Source organism: Equus quagga, chromosome 7, assembly GCF_021613505.1.
Source record: "Equus quagga isolate Etosha38 chromosome 7, UCLA_HA_Equagga_1.0, whole genome shotgun sequence".
Lineage (NCBI taxonomy): Eukaryota > Metazoa > Chordata > Mammalia > Perissodactyla > Equidae > Equus > Equus quagga.
This window is the reverse complement of record NC_060273.1, coordinates 101072375-101094936: the sequence shown is the minus strand read 5'-3', so window position 1 is coordinate 101094936 and position 22562 is coordinate 101072375. Positions and strand designations below refer to the sequence as shown.

Genomic DNA, 22562 nt, shown 5'->3' with positions numbered 1-22562 from the left:
TTAACCTTTTTGTGATTTAGCTTTTATGTCTGCAAAATTAGGACATGCTATGTTTTAACTATGCTTTTTTTCCAATATTTTTTGGAGTGACATAGTGAGCAACTATCTCAGGTAACTTTTCTAAAGCTGATGTGTATACAAAATTTTAAAAATCATATTCTACTTTTATGTTGTCAAAGCTAGGTTGTGGGCCAGCCCTGGTGGCCTAGTGGTTAAGTTCATCATGCTCTGCTTTGGCATCTCAGGCTTGGTTCCTGGTCATGGACCTACACCACTCATCTGTCAGTGGCCATGCTGTAGTGGCGGCTCACATACAAAAGGGGAAGATTGGCACTGGGTGTTAGCTCAGGACAAATCTTCCTTAGCCAAAAAAAAAAAAGCCAAATTGTTTTCTGTCATATCGTCTTGTCATATCCTTCAGAGGATATTCAGAGTTGTAACACGTAACTTGCTTCTTGGCCTCAAACTTAAATGTAGGCACTAATAAGATACAGAGATAATGTCATACTTGGTATGGTTTTGAATAAGTACTAAAATTGTTTTAGGTCTCTCTTGTTTTAAACATGAAAAATGCAGCTTTGTCAGGAAAAGAGACTTTAAAGTGTTATATCTTTGAGCAGATATTACATGCATGTAGCACACATTTCAAACAGAACAAGAGAGTGTGTGTGAAATGAAAATAAATCTCCTACCCTGTCCCTCAGCCACCCACATCCCCGCTGCAGAGGCAATTACAGTTACCAGTTTCTTGTTTGACCTTTCAAACTATAGTCCACAGAAACCCAGAATTTCACAAACATGGCTGTGGATATTCTTTAGGAGGGCAAATATATTTACTCTTATAGTGGAGTCTTATTTGTGTTTTCATCAAAAATGAGCATTCTGGAACATGACGTACTTAAGAATTTGAAGTCATAATGATAACTCTTATTCAAGCTCCAGAACAGTTTTTTACTTCAAAAATTATAAAGTAGATACAGGAAGAGGATAAACAGCTTTCTATCTAAGTCTGATTATCTAGTACTTCAGTGTGGAAATCCTATTGGTTAGGAGTTTAACAAAAGTGGTCCCATGATTAAAGGTAATTTGGAAAAATCTGGTTCGGGCAGCTCATTTGCTAGCCACACAAGAAGGTGGTTATGAGGACTTTCCATTGTAGATTACAATAAAGTGAGAGAATCTGTATATTTTGCTTATTCCCTGTCTACATGAGCAACATTTATTGACCTGACTGGGGCTTGAGGATCTGCTTCCAAGGTCACTTGCTCACTTATTTGGCTGGCAAGTTGGTGCTGATTTGGGCCCCATGTTGGCCTTTCCGTAGGTTTACCTAAGTATCCTTATACCGCAGCAGCTGGCTCCCGAGTGAGCAATCCCAAGAGACCAAGATGGAAGCTACAATGTTTTTTATGACCTAGCCTCAAAAGTCACACACATCTGTAATATCTTATTGGTCACACAGGTCAGCTCTATTTAGCATGGGAGAGCACTATACAAAGGCTTGAATACCAGAATTTAAAGACCATTGGAGATAATTTTGGAAGGTGGTTTTGAGACCTCCCAACCATAGCCCTTCCCCTCCCCATTTAAATAAGGATTGGATCAGCATTCTTATATTTGGTGTTTGTGGTAATCTCAAGGTGAATTTATGCAAAAAGCCTAAGGCTTTCAGAATGCTACATACCTTTCTATTATTTATGCACTGCTCAAGAAAATGCTTGTTTGATTGCCAAGCTTTTTGCAGTGATTTATTTTTTATTATGTTTGATGTCTGATGAGAAGAAAACTCATATAAACTGGGAATATCTAAAGATGCTAACGCTAGCTTCCTCTTAGAAATTGTAGAAGACATCCTTTAGCTTTAACAGGATGCTGAAATCTTGGCTACTTCATCTGTAGATGTTACTTTAGCCATTGGATCCAGGTGTCATCCAGAAATCTGAGTGGATATAGGGCATCTTTCATTCACAAAATAATGAATTCTGACTATAATCTGCAGGAATTTAAGGTGCGGGCATATTTATGCTGCTGGAATAGTATAGAAGAAAGAATAAGGCTGCCACTATAAGATAAAACAGAGAGAAAAAATTGCCCATGTGTTATGTTTGAGGGTAATCTTTAGAGGAGTAAGAATTTGAAGATTTAAGTCTGTTGGGGAGGTGGCAGAGAGATTTATGGGTCAAGAGTCTGTTTAGGTTATGTCCCAGACATCCAGATGAAATATCAGACAGATATTCAGAGGAGAGGGTTAGGATGGAGATATAAATTGGAGATTTAGATCATAAAGATGATGGTTAAAGTCTTAGAACAAGGAGGAAACAGCAAAGAGAGAAAGCAGCCCTAGAACGAGCCCTGAGGCTCTCTATCTTTAGAAGACTAGTGAAGAGGCAGAGCCATTCAAGGAAGTTAGAAGGAGGAGGAAAACCAGGAGAATATGTCTTGGAGGCCAAGAGAAGATGTCTATTTCAGGTAGCAGAGAGTGATCAGCTTTGTCTAATGTTACTAAGAGATTGTACTAAGATGAGAGGATGGAATTTGGCCACATGGTAATCACTGGTGACCTTGATAGTTGAGCTTCAGGGAATTGTTTAGGATGAGGGTAGGTTAAAGAGTGAATTAGAGGTGAGAAAATAGAGCCGGGGAATGAAAGCCACTAGATCAAGAAGTTTTGCTATGAGTAGAACTGAGAAATGGGGTCATATCTGGTGTGTGTTGGGGGATAAGGTCAAGAAAGGGATTTGTAAAGATAAGTGATATTAGAGCATGCTTGTATGTTCATGAGAATGATCCAGTAGAAGAGGAGAAATTGATTGTACAGGAGAGACAGGGGCTAATCAAGGGTGACTTCTTGAAAAGACAAGAGTAGCTGGGCTCCATTGCCCAAGTGTGGGTATTGGTCTTTGATAGCAGCAGGGCTGCACATTTTAATGAAAAGGAAGCAGTGTGGGCTTATTAGGGAAATTTGAGGGAATTTCTCTCTAATGGAATGAAGTAGATCTTCAATTGAGAGTGGCATAGGTAGGAAAATAGGTGTTATAGGTTTGAGGAGGAAAACAGGTATGAAGAAATTAACTCAGAAAGTGGGAAAGCAAACTTTCTAGGAAACTTAGTAGTCCTGCCAGTGTTGAATATCCTTTTGTGTGTATAGTTGTGAATTTAAAGTGAAACCAGCCAGCCCTATTATCTGGTTTTTCACATAAAAATCAGCTTTTCTGCATAATAAGCTCCTCTGATGCAGGCATGCAGAAGCGGAATATTTCGTTTCAGCCAGAGTTGGGATTTTACTAGGTAAATATAATAGAGGGAGAGAGAAATGAGGGGTTTGAATGACTGAAAGGGAGTGGTTATTGTTGAGTCTATGGAGGAAAGTAAAGATGAAAGTAATGGATAGTGAAAAATGATGAGAACATTAGATTGAGGAACTCAGTGAAGTAAAAGAACGTTGCATTTGGAGATAGTGGAGTGAACTAGAGGGACAGGAGTTGTGCTTTGGAAACTGGAACTTTTGTAATTGAGATTTATGATTAAGATTTTGGAGTTAGTACAGTTATTGATGATGACAAGGACCTGAATGTGGTTGTGGGTGTGGATATTTGGAGGTGAAGAAGTTAAGAAAGTGAGTAATCCACAGAGTTGGAAGTCACTGAGAGGGATGTGGGTTAAGAAAGGAGAAGAGTGCTGGGGTCAATAGTAGATGCATAGCTGAATAGTGTGTCAAAAGAGCTTAAGTGTTTAAAGAAGTAGGAAAAATGGTTTGGAAGTGGTAATTGGATGCAAGGAGTACATCCTTCCCTTCCTCTGGCCCCTTCAACACCCACCATTCCTATCTGCTGGCCTAAAGTAAGTACATGGTGTATGAGAGGGAAAAGGTCTCCCATTGAGAAAATTGCAAGGAAAGTGGTGTCATCAGATTTCAACTAAGATAAATAGGTGAAGAGGATATTCATTGAAGAGCTTGAAGTTATAGGGGAGTTAGTTGATTAATTTATTGTTACATTAGTCTCTTGTATTTTCAGAACAGTAGTACTAAAGTGTACTGTTTATGTGAGTTACATAAATTTGTATGTTCTTATATTAAATATGTTAAACACTATGCCAAACCTGTTATGAAATTTAGATTTTCTTTTGTCAGAGGGAGGAATAGGAAGAGAGCAATATCTAGTACAAAAAGCCAAACATCTGGTATGGCTCTCATAGGAATAGTGTTGATTATAATGTTTATGGCCCCAGCCCTACCCACAGACCATTTAATCCATATGTAGTATTAACTCCCATAACTACCATGTATAATATTGAATAACACTATTTCTAGAGGAAAATGCATTTAGCTTTTCACTTTGGGATGTCAGGAACATTTCGTCTCTCCTTGTTGCCCTGAAGTAAAAGTTTCCCCTCCTTACCATATCATCACTGCCTCTATTAGGGTGAGACTTCCTTACTTCTAAGCTACTGTTAGGGCTCTAGTTTTATGGGATCAAGGACGTAGTTGTTAGAAGTGAAAATAGAATTTGGATGAAAAAGAAAGAAGTTTCATGAAGTTGGGATAAGGAGCTGTGTGAGGAATGGTTTAGTCTTTTAATGGCTCCCTATCCCTAATCCTAAAGCAAGCACAAAATGTTTTTAGAGTTTTATGGTCTCGTATTAGTAAAGATGGAGAAATAAATAAGAAATGAGCAGGCTATCCTATGCTTCTTTTTTCACTTGTACTTTTTTTTTTTTAATTAAGATTTTGTTTTTTCCTTTTTCTCCCCAAAGGCCCCCAGTACATAGTTGTATATTTTTAGTTGTGGGTCGTTCTAGTTGTGGCATGTGGGATGCCGTCTCAGCATGGCTTGATGAGCAGTGCCATGTCTGCACCCAGGATCCGTACCGGTGAAACCCTGGGCCACCGCGGAGCGTGCGAACTTAACCACTCGGCCATAGGGCCGGCCCCATCCCTTGTACTTTTTAAGGACTAGTCACTCTCACTTCACTCTCTAAATATTTAGATAAATAAATAGATACCTGGGACAGTGCTTGTGTATTTAGGAAGATGAAGACAGCTCCTTGTTCAGCTCACAGTCTAATGGGGGGAAGTAGATCCAAGTTGAGTTGATAATTGATTTAAGTACTACAGGAGCATAGAGGGAAAAACTTCTGATTACTTCGGATAGTTAGAGACAGCTTCACAGAGTTGGATCTTGATGTATGAGAGGTAGTTCATTCATATTCCACAAATATTTGAGTAACTACTTTGGACCAGGCAGAATACTGGCTGTAGAGCATACAGTGATAACATACAAGATAAGAGTCTTGTCCTCAAGGAGCTTATGAGAAAGATCACTAAATAAGTAATCCCAAGTGTATAAATGAGATAGCTGCTAAGCTCAGGAACTTCTGGAAGCATATAGCGGGAGAGGGGATCTCACTCGGGCAAGAGGAGTTAGAGAAAGTTTTTGGGAGATGTCATCTAAACTGAGTCCTAAAAAAATGGGTCAGCGTTAGCTGGGTGAAAAAGTGGTTGTGAGAACCTTCCAGGAGACGAAATAGTGAGTACAGTGAGTTGGTGGTGAATGCACAGGAGTCCAAGTGGTTGGAGTACAGGTGGAGCAGTTGGATAGCGCTGGGTAAGGGTGGAGAAGTATGAAGGGCTCAGGTCATAAAGGACCTTACATGTAGTGCTAATGAGCTTGGACTTTTGTTACCAATTGAATACTATGAAATGTAGAAGATAGTAATCTTGAAAGGTCTTTCTGGAAGCTGGCAATTATGGATTACTTTTTTAAGTATAGCTTAGTGCTGGGTGGTTTTTTTGTTGTTGTTAATGTAAAAGTAGTATAGATCACTGTTAAAAATTTAAACAGTAAAAAAAGTACCACTCTATTCTACTCCGTAGAGGAAACCACTGTTAAGTTTCTTGAGTATGTTTTCAAACATTTCAAGCAGCTTAGTGTTCTTAATAACCAAAGTAGCATTAGACAAAAAAACTATTGCAAAAGAAGTGCTGGGGCAGGGGATGGAGGATCAATCCTCCTAGCTTCCAGGCAAATAAAATTTTACATAAACTGTGTAAAATAAATGGTTGATAAATCTAGCCCAGTTGTCCATTTGTCTTATCACTGCATAGGAGACTTTTTTTCTTCTTTTAAAAGAACTTTGTGTTTTCTATTATAGAAGAACAAGTATCAGAAAGATCTCGTCTCGGGACTCGCCTGGTGGTGTAGTGCTTAAGTTCATGTGCTCCACTTTGGCAGCATGGGGTTTGCAGGTTCGGATCCTAGGTGTGGACCTACACACCACTCATCAAGCCATGCTATGGTGGCGTCTCATGTACAAAACAGAGGAAGATTGGCACAGATGTTAGCTCAGGGACAATCTTCCTCACCAAAAAAGAAAAAACTCTATGAAAGTCCCAGGTGTTTTATTGAGCAGATCTAACTATTTATTTGAATTAAATAGCAGACCTTCTTTGGGAAAAGATTAAGAAAATGCCTTAATCGTTATATTGTGTTAGGTACAAGTTGGTTTGGGATCAAGGTGCTTATTGATTGCTGGTATTTGAATATGAAAGGAAATTTAGTCCAGTTCTTAAGAAATCTTACTTTTTGCTTCTATAAAAGCACCGTGACACTTCAGATAATTCTCCCCAATCTTGGAGGACTTGGCAAAGAAAGCTTAAAAACATTTACAAAGTAAATATGAAGTTTTAGTTTTAAAAATGTTACTCTATATTGAAAGAGAGAATTATGTTTATTAGTTTGCCTTGGTCTTCCTTCTTCTCTTCCAACTCTTAGAACATAATAATAGGTGTTCATTTTGAACTCTTTTATTAGGTGACTCTTTCTCCCCATCCTTAAAATGAATCCCTATATCAGGTCCTATTGGGGGTAGTCCAGGTGACCCAGAGGTTTCTAATTTGATTGACACAGTCCAGTAATGCTAGGTAGATTTTTTTTTTCATTTTACCTAATAAGTTTGGATTATTTAGCCTATAATAGCAAACATTTATCTTCAGACCCAGAAGTGAAATAATTTTATAGTCTATACCTTGCCTTATATGTTCAAAATTCAGCATAAAGCAAGAGGGGGGGAAGACATTCAAAAAGGAAGAAAATGGTATAGAATTAGGCAATACCATCTGCAACTGGTATACAGGATGTTGAAAAAGTGATTATTTTCTCATCCAAGGTAATAATTTGGAGATATTGGTATGAGAATAAAAGTCTTGACCCAAGGATTTGGTTTAATATTCTAATAAGTAAGGTAAACACCTTATTAGGCCATATATTTATTCTTTCCTGTACGCCAAATTTTATTTTTAACATCAATTAAAATTGTTTTTTTTCTTATCAATCTGATGTATTTCACAGGCTAATTTGTGTGTTACAAATTGATAAATGAGTCATCAAGTAATCCAGGTTTTATGATATTTTCAATGTTAAGTGATGGTAATTATTAATCGCGTTTTCCTGGGAGAAAGATTTTTTTAAAAAACTCATTCTCCGTGCTCCTGTTTCTTGAATTCTCAGTGTATGCTGTAAACATTTGGTGCTGTTTGGTGACCTTAAGTCACAGAGCTCTCTAGTGTTACAATGTTATCCTTATGAATAGGATTTATAAGTTTATATTGTAAATTGTACCTTTGGGAGCAATCTTATAGCTGTTTTAGGTTTTCAGTAAAGATCAAAGTTAAAAACATTAAATAAGACATTTGTGTAAAAAACCAAGCAGAAAATCTTGTTTTAAAAGTTTAGTTTTAAAAAATTAATAATTTTTTCCCTAGGAGAAGGATAGTTTAAAACATTGGATGCTCTAAAACTGGAACTTTACCGGATTAGGGCATGTTAAGAACTTAAGAAAAAAATTTCCTTTACTTATACGCAAACATTTGAATATTTTATTAATTGGGTAGAATGATTGGCAAAGGTGATTTTTTTTTGATTAGCAACATAAAATTAATAAATAACTGTATTGTCAAAGTGGCCAAAATAACACCAAATAAAACAAAATTAGATTCCTTACAGAGTATAAAACTTAGCGTTTTTTCCTGCCATCATATTTTCCAAGTGAAAAAGTCTTTGGCCATTAAATTGAACTGTAAATTAGTAGTAGTATGCATGTGATTTCTGATTATTGCTCTTCTTGAGTGGAAACTAGTCCTGTTCGTTTTTGTGGATCTTGCTCTAATCATGTATCCTTCCTTATTTGAAACATCTATGTTTTTCATTGCCTGTAAGATAAAGTCTAAATTTTTAAACCTAACAGATGTGATCAAAATCTGCCCTGAAAAATTCCTAAACATCTTTTAATGCTAGTTCTGTTGCTGCTTTTTCTCTGAAATCTTTCTGAATTACCTAGCTGTAAATGATCTAATATCTCATCCTTTGACACACGTGTTGCTTTGTATTAAAGCTTTTGTTGTAAATGTTTTAGGTCCCCTAGTAGATTGTAGGTTGATGTCTTGTTCATCTTTATATCATCTACATTCGTACATTTAACCATATATATTGAATGCTTACCAAGCACTGTTCTAGGTATGAAGGAGACAGCAGTGCACAAGAATCTAGGTTCCTGTCCTCATGGAATTTATATTCCAGTTTGGGAAGCAATGATGAGGGAGACAGAAAATTAAGTAAATAGATACATAGATAGAGCCTTTCAGATCTTAAATGATTGGAGGACAAAATAGCGTGATGTGATAGAAAGTTTAAAGACAGTACCAGTGTTGATCAGGTGATCATGGAAGATCTCCTTGTAGATGTGACATTTATGCCAAGACCTGAACGATGTGATGGAGCAGTCATTTGAAGATTTGGGAGCAGAGTTCTGGAGGCTGAAGGAAAGGCAGTGCAAAGGCATAAGAGAGAGGGGTTGGGGGGGGCGGGGTGGGAGGAGAGGAGCAGTGGGAACAGGAGCTAGATTATGCAGTTTTGTAAACCAAGGTAGAGAATTTGAAATTTATTCTAATTTCATTGGGAAGTCAGTGAATGGTTTGAAGCTTTTAAGGGCTCATGTGATTATGTTGGGCCCACCCAGAATAATCTCTCTATTTTAAAGTCTGCTAATTAATAACCTTAATTACATCTGCCAAGTCCTTTTTACCATGTAATGTAGTATATTCACTAGAGTAATACCAGGGCATGTTTAACCTAATACATATTTAATGTATTTAACATAATGCAAGGGCAGCGAAGCAGAATTAACTCAGAGTAGCTATTATTGAGTTTTTCACAATTTTTCTTATTTCTTTTGCCTTTATTGATGTGTCCACTACCAGGCATTACCTTGTATTTGCCACATCCCCATAAAACAACCTGTTTCTTCAGTTATTTATCTAAATTAACATAAAAATGTCTCTTGCATTTAAAGAAATTTTGTTCTAGATATTTTCCAGAGAAATCTGTTTTACTCACTGATAAAAACTTATGGGTAAAGAGGATTTATTGTGGATTCCAAATGGGCATTTTCAAAGCATTTTGAATTTTCTTGTTTTCACTTATTCTGAGTATAAAAAATGCATAGATTCAATTATTATTTATTGAAGACCCACTACTGCAGAGCCAGGGGCTGCAGTAATCATCAGGATGATAATAATTGAGCAGTTACTTTTTATGAGGCATGAGGCTCTGCAGGAGAAGTGCAAGCTGCCCTGGGAGATAACATCCTTAGATCTAACTTAGGTAGGGATGTATTCTTGAGACCTGGAGGGCAAGGCGGTTTTGATCCACACGGGCTTAGGAGGCAGACTGCCACTTCACTGTTGCGTGGACTTGGATGAGTTTTTAAATTTCTTTGAGCTGCAGGTCTCCATGTGTGTGAATAGTGATCTTTTTTAAATCTGTACACGTTTTATTAGAGTTAGATGAGGTTATATATATTTGCCTAATATAGTTTCTACTACTGGTTTAAGAGCAGATTTATCATGAAACTAATGAAGTTTAATGCACCTAACTGCATGGGGCCTTCCTAGGCCCTTTTGCAGCAGCCCTAGCAATTTTTTAATTAGTTTATATTTTCCTTAAGGAAGACACCTCCACAATTTAGATATGCTCTTGGTGCAACCCAAATCTGAATCTGCCTTTGGCCACAGATTAGATAAAAAATAAATGTTAATTTCTCTCTCCTTCAAATGTTGTGATTTCAATCATGTCCAACTTAGAAGTACTTAACTTTTGAAAAAAAAATTACAGAAATATTTTTGTTATGTTAGGTTGTAGAAATTTTATAAAATTCAGAAAAATTAGAATTTCTGTAATCCTAAACCCAGGGAGGGCACTTGATATTTTGCTTATCTCTTTCTAGTGTTCTCTGTACACATATATAATTCATTTTTTTTTTTAAAAAAGCTAGTTGGTATCATGTTAAGCATACAGTATTCAGCATTTTGCTTATATTACATGAATTATATTTTTATATGTCATATAGTTATCTTCTATGACATTATTTTATTTTTATCTTTTATTTCTGTGAGTTTGGCTTTTTATTTAGATTCCACATATAAGTGATACCATGCAGTGTTTGTCTTTTCTCTGTCTGGCTTATCTCATTTAGCATAATGCCCTCAGAGTCCATCCACGTGTTCACAAATGGCAAGATTTCCTTCCTTCTCATGGCAGAATAATATTCCATTGTGTATATATACTGTATTGTCTGTATCCATTCATCTGTTGATGGACCTTTAGGTTCCTTCCATATCTTGGTTACTATGATTAATGCTGCAGTGAACATGCAAGTGCAGATATCTCTTCCATATCCTGTTTTCATTTCCTTTGGATGTATACCCAAAAGTGGGATTGCTGAATCATTTGGTAGTTTTGTTTTAGATTTCTTGAGGTACCTTCATACTGTTTTCCATAGTAACTGCACCAGTTTACATCCCCACCAACAGTGCCCAAGGGTTCCCTTTTCACTACATCCTCCCCAACACTTGTTATCTCTTTTTGATGACAACCATCCTAACAGATGTGAGGTGATATCATTGTGCTTTTGATTTGTATTTCCCTGACGTTTAGTGATGTTGAGTATCTTTTCATTTACCTGCTGGCCATTTGGATGTCTTCTTTGGAAAACTGTGTATTTACTTCCTTTGCCCATTTTTTGATCAGATTGTTTGTGGTTTTACTCTTGAGTTGTGTGAGTTCTTTATATATTTCAAATATTAACCTCTTATCAGATATATATTTGCAAATATTTTCTCCCATTCCATAGGTTGTTTTTTCATTTTGTTGATACTTTCTTTTGCTGTGTAGAAGCTTTTTAGTTTGATGTAGTCCCATTTGTTTATTTTTTGCTTTTGTTGCCTTTGTTTTTGGTGTCGAATACAAAAAATTATTGCCAAGACTGTTGTCAGGGTGCTTACCCCCAGTATTTTCTTCTAGGACTTTTATGGTTCCATATCTTAAATTTAGGTCTTTACTCCATTTTAAGTTGATTTTTGTGTATGATGTAGGATAGGGTCCAGTTTCATTCTTTTGCATGTGGCTGTGAAGTTTTCCCAGCACCATTTATTGAAGAGACTGTCCTTTCTCCATTGTTTTTGGCTACTTTGTCATAAATTGATTGGCCATATGTATGTGGGTTTATTTCTGAGCTCTCTGTTCTGTTCCGTTGATCAGTGTGTTTGTTTTTATGCCAATACCATATTGTTTTGATTACTATAGCTTTGTAATATAGTTTAAAATCAGGAAATATGATGCCTCCAGCTTTGTTCTTTTTTCTCAGGATTGCTTTGGCTGTCTGCGGCTTTTTGTAGTTCCATACAAAGTTTAGGATTGTTTGCTCTATTTTTGTGAAAAATGCCATTGGAATTTTGATAAGAATTGCATTGAATCTGTAGGTTGCTTTGGGCAATATGGACATTTTGACAATATTAATTCTTCCAATCCATGAACATGGAATATCTTTCCATTTATATGTGTTGTCTTCAATTTCTTTCATCAGTGTCTTACAGTTTTCTGTGTACAGATCTTTCACCTCCTTGGTTAAATTTATCCCTAAATATTTTATCCCTTTTTATGCAGCCATATCTCTGACATAATTTTAATCATCTTTAAGTGTACCAAAAATATAACTAATCAAGCTGTTGTTATCGATCATTGAAGTTGTTTCTGACATTTCACTAGTGTAAACAATACTGAGTATCTTTGAATATAAATCTTTGCATCTATCTGATTGTACATAGGATAATTTCTTTTAACTTGACTTCAGTGTAAGCATTTAAAGGACTTTTGAAACCTACTGCCTGTTTTCATGCATTCTTACCCACTGTATTATTTTAAAATATCATTGCCTATTTAATAGATGAAAATAATATTTTTATTTCTATTTATTTGATTCCTTAATGTAGTAAGACATTTTCTGTATATTTATTAGTCCTAATTTTTTCTCATGTTAATTGCTAATACATAACTAGGAAGCTTTTTTTATTTTGCTGGGAAAGATTCACCCTGAGCTAACATCTGTTGCCAGTCTTCCTCTCTCTTTTTTTTTTCCCTCCCCAAAGCCCCAGTACATAGTTGTATATTCTCATTCTCAGTTCTAGTTCCTCTATGTGAGCTGTCCCCACTGCATGGCTACTGATAGACAAGTGGTGTGGTTCTGCATCTGGGAACTGCCCTGGGCCGCTGAAGCAGAGCATGCCAAACTTTAACCACTAAGCCATAAGGGCTGTCTCACTAGGAAGCTTTTTGACAGGAAGAAGTAAGTTTTTTCTTCTATAAGCAGGACTTCAGGCTGTACAGCACTCTATTAAAAGACATTTCAAAATGGTCTCCCTACCACAGTGCAGTGAGAGCTTTGACAGCAGAAGTTAGAGTAGTACTTGGTGTTTCTCAATTCTGGCAGCACATAGCAATACCTGGGCCTCATCCTTAGATATTCTGACTTAGTGGTGTTTTAAAAACTCTGTAAGCTCCTAAAGCGATTCTACTGTGCAGCTACCTAACCTCAGAAACTTAGTCCCAAGGCTGCATCACATTTTTTTCACCTATAGGGCCCAGGGTTTTTATTTAAAGCATTCCATTTCCTCTGTAGAATGTATATTTTGCAATAATATTCATTATTCAGCATTTGCTCTTCTATTATTCCATGAGGGCGTCTGCATTGGATGCCCTTTGAGATTAATTTTAAATTGTTCCTTAAACTAATATTTAGGGGCGGCCTGTAGCCAAGTGGTTAAGTTTGCGCGCTCTGCTTCAGTGGCCCAGGGTTTCACCAGTTCAGATCCTGGGCACGGAGATGGCACCGCTCATCAGGCCATGCTGAGGCAGCATCCCACATAGCACAACAAGAAGGACCTACAACTACAATATACAACTACGTACTGGGGGCTTTGAGAAGAAGAAGAAAAGAAGAAAGAAGAAGATTGGCAACAGTTGTTAGCTCAGGTTCCAATCTTTAAGGAAAAAAACCCTAATATGTAGTGAACACTTACTATGGGCAAAATATTGTGTTACACACTGTGAGACATACAAGATAAAATCAGGTATGGCTCTTCCCTCAAGATGCTTATAGTTAGGAATGGGAAAAGAGATGTACACCCAGAAGTACAAAATGCGTTTTTGCCGTAAAAGAGGTAGAAACAATGAAGAGAAGAGGAGGGTGAATTGATTTCTAGGTAGGATAGTAGATTACTTCATGGAAATGTATGTTTAAGCTAAACCTTGATTTGGACAAATAGAGCAATTAATAATCCTTTACTTTTAATAAGTATTTCATAGTTTAAAAAATTTGTTCATAGTTACATTTTTGTTGTTGTTTTTAAAGATTGGCACCTGAGCTAACATCTGTTGCCAATCTTTTTTTTTTTTCTGCTTCTCCCCAAAGCCCCCCAGTACATAGTTATATATTCTAGTTGTAGGTCCTTCTGGTTCTGCTGTATGGGACACCGCCTCAGCATGGTTTGATGAGCAGTGTTAGGTCCACGCCTAGGATCTGAACCAGCAAAACTCTGGGCCTCCAAAGCGAAACACACAAACTTAACCACTTGGCCACTGGGCCGGCCCCCATAGTTAACACGTTTGATCCTTATGATAGCTCCATACAAATAAGTCAAACAGATGGTTATTCTCATTTTACAGATGGAAGAGTAGCCAAGTCTTAGAATATAGTTAAGTGACTTATCCAGAGTCATAGAGCTACAGAATGAAAGAGACAGAACTTTGAGCCTAAGTGTTCATTCTTCATATGCTGGAGCCTTCTACCATATCACATTAGAGTAAAGGCAAAAAACTCTACGTTTAAGGTGAGCTTTAGAAATGGCTAAGTGTTTAGTTTGATTGGACTATCATTAGGATGCAGGTTCTGAAAGAGTTGAAGATAAAGTGTAGTGTGGTAGGCAGAATAGTGACTCCCCAAAAATATCCACTTCCTAATTCCCAGAACCTGTGAATATGTTAGATTAAGTAACAAAGGGGAATTATGGTTGCAGGAGGAATTAAGGTTGCTAATAGGTAACTTGAAAATAGGGAGATTATTCTTGATTGTTGACGTGGGCCAGTGCCCTTAAAAGTGAAAGAGGGAAGCAGAGAAGAACTAGAGTCAAAGAAAGAGATAAGCAAGGTCAGTATGCTGCAAATTGAGGACTCAATCCTCCATTGCTGGCTTTGAAGATGGAGGAAGGAGACCTTGAACGTAGTTCGTGTCTAGAAGCTAGAAAGGGCAAGTAAACAGCTTCTCCTTTAGAACCTCCAGAAAGCAGTGCGGCCCTGAAAAACACCTTGATTTTAGCTAAGTGAGACCTATTTTGGACTTCTGAACTATAAAACTATAAGATAATAAATTTTGTTGTTTTAAGCCACTAAATTTATGGTAACTTGTTATGGCAGTCATAGGAAACTTAATACATGGAGGAAGCCTTTTACTCCATGGTTAAACTCCAGACCATCTCAATTCCACTGTTAGTGGTGGAAAGCCATGAAATATTCTTGAGGAGGCGTGTAAATAACTACTTTGATATTTGTTGGTTAGAGAGGAGAAAGATTGGAGGAAGAAAAACTAATTAAGATTCTATTATTGGTGCCGGGTACATTTCTTTTGAGACACTTTGGCCCCTTGGGGTAACACAGAACACCACAGATAAGTCTGGCTTGTAGAAGACCGAATATATCTCCCACTTAGTTTATACATCACTGAAAATCCCATTGCCATTGCAACATTTCAGCTCCTTCCCATGTCCCATGAAAAGTATAGAAAAGATGGGAGAATTGGTCTTCACAATCAATTTGCCTTGGAAATCTGACCCATTTTATTCTCTTCTTATGCTTTTTTTGTTATACCATAACCTAGTGTAAATCTAAAGACTGGAAAATTTCTAAGTGAGTCTGAGCTTTTATTTGATGCCTTAACACCTGAAGAACTTAGGTTTACACAAGCATGTGCTTTTTCAATCCATAATTATTATTTTTAAAGAAAACTTTTGTTCATCTCTTTGTAGGCATAAATCTATTCTATTCTACTATATCTGAGGTCTCCAGTAAAGAGAAAGAGTTAAGTATTGACAAAGCTCAAGAATCAGTTAAGATAACTGAAAGGGGCACTAATTTTAACACATTTTATACTAGTTAATATTGTTGCCCATGTTCTTCTTGTCAGGTTTTGAAATCAAAGGTCTTAAATTAGGCCAAACGTGTCTATGTTAAAATGGAATGCAAGATTTAAGACATTAAGACTCCTATTAGTTACTTTTAGTCATTAATTTTTTTTTAAGCTACAGAAGGTTCAGAGGTTTTTTTTTTAAGATGAACTATATGTTCATATTTATAACATTAATTTATGAACATTTACTAAAAACAAGTCGATCGTAATGAACACAGATATTTGATATCAGAGGCATGTTTGTCAGCGCAGTCTTTTAATAGGCTTAACATACAATTTATTTCTGTATTTAACTTTGACCAGAAAATATTTTAATGCATATGAGTATATGTGGTATAAATGATAACATTTTTAATTAAATAGGGGTGGCAGGAGCTTTATTCTGAGATATGTACAAACCTAGTAGCACAAATTAATGCTTCAGTGATCTCCATTGTATTCAGATTTGGCCCAACACATTTTGATTGTATATGTTTTTAACTATAGTTTTTAAAATAGCTAAGTATATTTTTAAAATAAAATTCAGATCAAACTTTTATGAAATCCCTGAGGATTCAGTTGGCAACACTGTAAAATGTAAAGTTTTTAGATTGGCTTGCTTTTAGATTTGAATCATAGTGAATAATGAACATGTAATGGTCATAGCTTTCTGTAAATTTTTGTCATTTGAATCACTGACTAACTTCTACAATACATGTAATAAAAATTTAGACAAATATTTTGGCTACAAACTGGTTTGCTAAATAATAGCTTGAATCATAGTCTGAGTCAAAAGCAACAGAGATGTTTCTTAGGGTACTGAGAGGTTATTTTTAGGAGCTTCTAAAATGTGTCTTTTGTTTTGAAGGGTACTTTTTCTTTCCAGAAGTTTTAAGCCTTGGGAGAAATGATTTATTCTGAATTTATCACAAATAGTCAATGACTATATAAGTAAGTCCTGTTTGATGAATCATGCACTTTCAGTAAGAGGATCTTGAAAGCCTTTTGTAAAAACTAAGTCATCTAGACAAGAGGGATATCTAAGATAGAACCAAATTGACCTTTCCTTTATTTCAAATATGAAGGGAAATTGTTCCTACATATATTTCAACCTTTAATATACAGTTTTTCTAATTACTAGTAATATGTGGTTAATATATGTTCATTTGTTCATTCAACAGCTATTTATTTATATATATAAATAAACATTATAAAGAGACAAAGAGAAAAATACCCAAAAGCACAAAGGAAAGCAGAAATCACTCCGTAATCCCACCTTCTGAGGATAAACCCTAGGAACATCTGTTATATGTACATCCATGAACCTCTTGCTGTATGTCTATTACTCTTCTAATTTATAGAATTTTTTTTTCATTTTTTTGCTGAGGAAGATTTTTCCTGAACTAACATTTGTTGCCAATCTTAGTCTTTTTGCTTGAGGAAGATTCGCCCCAAGCTAACCTCTGTGCCAGTCCTCCTCTACTTTGTGTGTGGGTCTCTGCTGCAGCAGGGCCACCAAGGAGTGGTGTAGGTCCATGCTGTGAAACCAGACCCATTTGCCAAAGCAAGCCCACCGAACTTAACCGCTAGGCCACAGGGCCAGCCCCAAATTTATACAATTTTTAATAAAATGGATTGCTGCAAAATATGCTGTTTAATAGCTTGCTTCTTTTCATGCTATTAATTTGAAAAATTAAGAAAGTTACAATAAATATATTTCATTTAAAAACCTGAAGTTAAATTTGAAATAGATCATGGAAGCTAGTCCCCGCCCACCATGTAAACCAGAATTTAAATCCACTTTAAATTCTTAGCAATTTGGATTTTGTCTTCCTAACTTATAAAAATTAGTAATTTTAGCTTTACTTCGTTAGATTTAAACGAAATATAGAATTTACATTAAAATATTAAATTTAAATCTTAGATTAGTAATAGCTATTGTGTCAGGGGCTGATCTAAATACTGCTTCGTGTATATTAACTCCTCTATTCTATACTTCTCCTCCCATTTTATAGAGGAAATTGAGGCACTGAGTCTTTAAATGAATAAAGTCATACAGCTAGTAAGAGGCAGGGGCAGATTCAACCCAGAACGTGTGACTCCATGATTCTGATCTCAACCACTCTGCTCTGCTGCCATCATAGCTTTTCTGGAAACTGTATTTTTAATTCAAACATAGTTTGAGTGATTTACCTAACATCAGTGATTTGCAATATAAAATTAACCATTGTAATACATTTAATAGAATTCTTTTTCTCTATGCTGCAAATATGCAAATCTTAGCAAATGAAATGTAATTTATTACCGCCCCATCTCCAGCATCTCTTGCTAATCTGTCTGCCCTGTGGACCTCCCTCATCCCACCCTATTATGCATGCCAGCTTCCGTCAGCTTCCGTGGGTTGCCTGGGTATAGGGGCGGTGAGGGTGTACCCACGAGCGCTAGGTGCGGGTTAGCGCTCCCAGGCTGTGCGGCGGGGCGGGGCCCTATGCTCTGCTGCGGAGTGCGGGTCGGGAAGCGGAGCGTGAAGCAGCTGTGTAATCCCCTGGACGCGGACCAGGGCGCTCCCCATTCCCATCGGGGACCTGCTGATTGGCTGGGCGCGGGCACACGTGACCGACATGTGGCTGTATTGGCGCAGCCCGCCTGGGTGTCACTGGAGACGGAATGGAGGTGCTGCTGGGCTCGGAGATGGGGTAGGTGCTGGAGCCACGATGGCCCGGCTTGCTGCCGGGGGGAGAAGGAGGCGATTTTCCCTCGCACTGTCAGAAACTGGTGGCCTTTCTTTGGCACAGGGTCTACTGCCACATGCCAAGTTAGGAGGCAGGGGCGTCTCCCCCCCTCCCCCCTACTGCAGCACAGGAGATGGATTTCCTGTGCTTCTGATCCAGGGTTTTTGACAGAAGAGGAAGAAGGGGGGAGGGGTAGGAGTATTAAGGGGAGTCTGGTGAGAAAGAACTGTTTTTGAAGCCAGAAGGAGGTTTTGTTTTTATAATGCCTGTTGACAGAGTAGAGTGGAATAACAGTATCTAAGGAAACGGGTAGAGGACAACAAAGAATGGAGCATATTCATGGCAAGGAGCAAAAGCTCTAGCCCATTGAAAGGCTTCTTTTCCTCCCTGGCCACAAGGACACATGCAGCGGTAGCCAAGAGGGGATGCGAGCTGCTGCTGATGGCTGATGTCGCCCTGGTGGAAAGGGCTCCTTGAGAGAGGAGGAAGAGGAGGAGGCAGGTACTGCAGAGCTTGAGTGTTGGTTTTGGTTGATTGGTGAAATTTTGATCGCCAAAAGTGCTTGCTTTTGCAAAACATCTGAGTGAACTCCCTGTGAATAGGTGGCAAAAAGATAACAGTGTCTTTGTTAGTTACCAGACGCAGTGGTAGTGGCTTTTTGCAGATGACTGCAGCAGCGCTTTTCTCCCTCTGTTAGGCTGAAAGGACAACTGCAGAGGAATAAGAACCCTTGCAGCAATGCTGGTGGGAGAAGTCCATTTACAAGAAGCCGCAGTTTATCGTTGCAACCTGAATAGGAAAAAAATAATTCAGTTTTTTAAAGTAGGAAAAATATCAGCCTATGATTGTTTTGACAGTGGAATATATCAGACACTTTGATTCTGTATCACAAAAGAGATGCTCAAATTCTTTTCTTTAACATAAATCCTATAGGAAATTTTAATAAATTATGTATGAAGCAGTGGATTTTTTCCTTTGTTAGTGTAGCTTTATGCCATTAATTAGGTTATTCAAGAGTAAATCACTTTATAATGTAAATTACTTTGTGAAAAATTGTAGTGATAGATTTTTCATAGGCTTAATATTTAGGATCTATATTAAGTAATTTTATGTTACTCTCTGGTCACTTTTAGATATCGTTGAGTAAAGTCTACAGGCAAACATTATCAATTAAAGCACCAGAGCTTTTCTTTTAGATGTATTTTTGTTTAGTGAGTACTTGTAAGATATACTTCTAATATAAAGTGTTTTTGTTGTACTTATTTTTTCCTTTCCTTAAATGTCTAAAAACATATGTTTTCAGATTGAGTATGATTTTAAATGCCTTGCCTTTATGCATATAAACGGTAGCCAGCCTGCCACACCTCCCTATTCCCTGAACAGGATGGCATTGGCTTTATAAAGCCCTCCAGGATCAGTGACAGTGTCTCTTAAATAGTGCGTATGTAATAGGAAGTCTTGAGAGAACCTATTATTTTGTTTCATTATTTTTTTTCAAGATAATAAGGAATTGGACTCGAGTAAATAAGCCTGTGTAAAGTTTTCTTTAAAAATTTCTTTAAAAATTAAAGCAATTTAATGTTTATTTTAAAAATTATTTCTGCTTTAAGAATTGTTTGATCATGGATATTAAGGTTAATAGTCCTTAAGATCTCTTTTTAAAATCTGATGGAAACTGTAGCTAGAAATAAAGATGTCACGTTAAAATTCCAAATGAAATTTAATAGCTAATACCATTCAGTTCTTTGAACTCCTATTAGTATAGTTTTTGAGAGTTTATGCTTCTTATTTTTATATGAATTATCTCATTTTACTATTTAAACAGCTCAGTGTAGCATTATTTTCATTTTAAATGTTAGAGTACTCCTAATTAGGTATGTTGTGACTTTGTCCCAGGTCATGTATTGTATAATGATGTAAAGAACTTGTCTTCTGTTTTATTCTAACTCTATAAAACTACTACTTTAAAATGTCTCATTACGTAACATACAAATATTATATAATAGAAATTGTTTGGAAAGCCATATAAATCACTGAAAAAATCATTTAGCAAGTGAAAAAGAAATCTTACTTGGTTATGAGTTTTAACTACGATTTAAGAATGCCTTGTAAAATACCAGGCAGCTGAGCAAATGGAGAGGCAGCAGTTTTCATAATGACATTCATAACATACTCTTTTTAGATCATCTTATTAATCATATGAACCCTTTTAAATAAAACAGCATTGGATTGAGATTTTTCATAATTAAATACAAAATAAAGAACTAAAATAAGGAAAGTTGATTTTTTCCTTATAGTATGAATTACCTAATATAAGACTAAACTGTTGGCTTCAGTAGTCTTTGAAATTATTCATTGTTAACTGACATGGCCAGAATTAAGCTATTAAGGAATTCAAAAGTTAAATATTCATAAGCATGCCTATGAACTGAATTCATATTATTTATTGATGTTTTTCATGCAATTAATTGCTCTGGTTTTATATTTTACCATTTTGCTCTATTTTTTACTGTTACTAATTTCACATAATTTAACCAAACTTTTTATGTTAAATGTTCTCTTTTATTTTTGTCCTTTCCCCTCTCCTTTTTTTTTGTTTTTTTTAAATTACATTATAAGTGAAACTTTACATCGCACACAAGATTGGATAGATGGGCTAGGGCATTATGATGTAGAAAAGGTGAATGATACTTGAGGAGATACGTTCTCTGCATATTTGAATACCTACTAAATGCCAGACCTGTGAAAGGTGCTGGAGAGTCAAATGAGACATGGAAACTAACCTCTAAGAAACTTAGAACTATGTGAAATGTCATTGCTAAACACTGATTGCTTTGGCTACTCCTAGGATCTTTAAAGGTTTATATCATCTAAAATATCTTCTAATTTAGAGGAATGTGGAGGTTTGCTCTTTGAAACACTGTACCTTGGAATCACAGATTTATAAAAAGCAAATTACTTTTGAAGTATTAAGTACGTATGTAAATGAGTAGGTTGAAGGTAAAATGAGAAGGTTAGAGGAAGTGATTTCTGGGTCTTCTAGTTCAAATAGTCAGTAGTCTGTGGTTCTTGATTTCTACTGGGCAACTGTTAGAAGGAAAAGGTACACCCACTCTTGGTATAGGTGGCATCTCACCTGTTATGAAATAGATATGTTCTTAAAAATTATTTCTGTAAATCAAATAACATCATCAGTCCATATAAGGCAGGCCTTCTTCCCTTCGTTCCCACTCCCCTTATATATAGTTATATATGAATAGACAGGGCGCCGGCTCCATGGCCTAGTGGTTAAGTTCGCGCGCTCTGCTGCAGCGGCCCAGGGTTAGGATCCTGGGCGCGGACATGGCACTGCTCGTCAGGCCACGTTGAGGCAGCGGCCCACATCCCACAACTAGTAGGACCTGCAGCTAAGATATACAACTATGTACAGGGGGGCTTGGGGAGACAAAGCAGAAAAAAAAAAAAGGAAAAGATTGGCAACAGTTGTTAGCCCAGGTGCCAATCTTTAAAAAAAAAAAAAAAAGACAAACAAATGTATTCTTCAGTATGCGTTAATTCTTGTGAAATATTTAGCATCCTTTTGTCTTTTTTTTTTTTTTGAGCTGATGAAGGTTTTTTAATTGTAAACTTTAGATACATAAAATTTACCATCTTAATCATTTTTAAGTATATATATAGTTCTCTGGCATTAAGTACATTCATATTGTTGTGAATGTACCAGCATCCCTCTCCAAAACTTTTATATTCCCCAACTGAAACACCTAACTGCTCATTTTCCCTTCCCTCCAGTTCCTGGAAACCTCCATTCTACTTTCTTTCTATGAATTTGACTTCCATCAGACTTCATATAAGAGGAATAATATAACATTTGTCCTTTTGTGACTGGCTTATTTCACTTAGCATAATGTCTTCAGGTTCATCCATGTTGCAGCGTGTGTCAGAATTTCCTTTTTTAATGCTAAGTAATATTCCTTTGTATATCGTATTTTATCTCTTCATCTGTTGATGGACACATGAGTTGCTTTTTTGGCTTTTGTGAATAATGTTGCTGTGAACATGGGTACACAAATATCTGTTTGAGTTGCTGCTTTCACTTCTTTGGGGTATGCACCCAAATTTATGGTTTTAATTTACATAATTTTTGAACATCTTTAACTCAATACTGTTTTTAAGATTTATCTATTTTACTTTATATTCATCTAGTTTGTGGTGCTGACTCTGTTGCATAGGGTTCTGTAGTATCTATCATTATTTCTCTAGTGATGGCCCTAGGCTTTT

The 22562-nt window shown here is 36.5% G+C and overlaps 1 protein-coding gene across 7 annotated transcripts in view; it reads left to right on the top strand.

Moving 5' to 3' along the window:
* The window catches only part of APC (APC regulator of WNT signaling pathway), a 122600-nt gene that overhangs the window by 15864 nt on the left and 84174 nt on the right, over positions 1 to 22562 (top strand). Inside the window, exons 1-2 of one of the 7 annotated variants that reach the window (XM_046666132.1) lie at positions 18229 to 18248; positions 18683 to 18785. The exons of 4 other annotated variants lie outside the window; for them this stretch is intronic. The gene's annotated coding sequence lies outside the window, so the exon portion shown is untranslated. Of the gene's footprint in view, positions 1 to 18200; positions 18249 to 18517; positions 18786 to 22562 lie in introns of those variants that run through there. 2 more of the 7 variants (XM_046666133.1, XM_046666131.1) reach the window with 2 other exon arrangements.